General features: G+C 32.0%; 1 pseudogene; it reads left to right on the top strand.

The window, feature by feature from the left end:
- Positions 1-611: 611 nt before the first annotated feature.
- Positions 612-1193, top strand: LOC150056900 (NADH dehydrogenase [ubiquinone] 1 alpha subcomplex assembly factor 2-like; annotated as a pseudogene).
- The last annotated feature ends 283 nt before the right edge of the window (positions 1194-1476 follow it).

The raw sequence follows: 1476 nt of genomic DNA, 5'->3' as shown, positions 1-1476 counted from the left end.
CTTTCTTCTTGTCTTTTTTCTAAATTTATTTCAATTTGTATTTCAATTTTTAGATAAGAAGAAAGTAGTATCACAAAGATTAAACATATTATTTCAATTCTAATTTAAAGAATTAACTAACAACAAATAATGTATACTATTAGTTTATTATTTTATATATAATTTTATATTTTAGAGAGTAATGAAAACATATTATGTAAATTACAAATTATTTTCTAGGTAACAACAACCAGATCCAAAATTACTCTTTTAAGTTATAAGAAGTAACATAATAATATCTTATTTAACTGTTCATTTTATATATTAGACTACAAGCATATATTTTAGAGTTTTAATAGAATAAATCCTCTTTAAAACATAATGTTATAAAAATATAATATTATAGATGATGATAAGGACTTATCATTTAAGATATTGCCCTGACACATGCAATTCATTTTTTACTAGACATGTCATTATGATTTTGAACATCTGTTATCTAGGTTTTGGATTTGATAATTGACAGCTTACTAACTGTTGGCTTTGTAGTCATTCATCAACTGTGACAATACCCCTATTTGAAAACAGCATCTGGACTTGCAGGGACTTCAGCGGGGAGGCTGGCTGCCAGCATGGGCTGGTCTTGGGGTCTGCTCAGCTCCGTGTGGAGAGCCCTGTCCAGGGAGGCATGAAAATGAATGGAGAAGAAATGAAGTATTGATCTGCATATTCAGTAGTGTAGATGAATCTGTGCACATATTATACTCGTGAAAGAAACCAGAAGAAATAGCAGATCCATTAAAAAAAAAATTCTGGAGATGGAGGCAAAGAAGAAATCAGAAGACAAACTATATGAGAGAAAAGGATTATAGAAGCAACAAATAAAAATGAAGTAGACTATGAAGTAAGAACCATTCCAACAGAATGGGAAGCTTGGATTAGAAAAAGGAGAATGACTCCACCTAACATGGAGGAAATACAATGAAAAATATAGAAAAGAAATTTTAAAAAGCCAATATTTTTATGAGAAAGACAAACTGCTCAGCAAAGAGATGAAGGAAGAGCTCTTGCCTCTACCTATGAAAACTGAAATCAAAGGGCATGCTCTGCTCCACATTTTGGAAAGAAAAAAACTCTCCGAGGCTCCCACAAGCACTGGAAAAATCTTCCAGACAGGATCCTGGATGCTACAAGGTGACAAGAGACACACCTGAGAAATATACTGTGGAAAACTTACTCATTTACATGTATAAGACTATTTTAAAGAAAATAGTAAAAAAAAAAAAAAGTTGACTACTTTTTATTTTTTTATGTACACTGAGTTTTCCATTCAGCGTAAGAGTTTACTTTTAGCATGGCATGGCCTAAATGCTTTTAGACTTGAATCCTCTCCAGGACTTAGTCATCTTTGTTTATGAATGTGCTTACAGTTGATTTCCCTTCTTTGATTACTGTCCTAAGGTTCTATACCTGTACCTGTGAAGGCATAACAGGAAT

This window comes from Megascapheus bottae, chromosome 11 (genome assembly GCF_031878675.1).
Source record: "Megascapheus bottae isolate mThoBot1 chromosome 11, mThoBot2.hap1, whole genome shotgun sequence".
Classification (NCBI taxonomy): domain Eukaryota; kingdom Metazoa; phylum Chordata; class Mammalia; order Rodentia; family Geomyidae; genus Megascapheus; species Megascapheus bottae.
The sequence above is the reverse complement of the archived record's forward strand: the minus strand, read 5'-3'. Positions and strand labels throughout refer to the sequence as shown.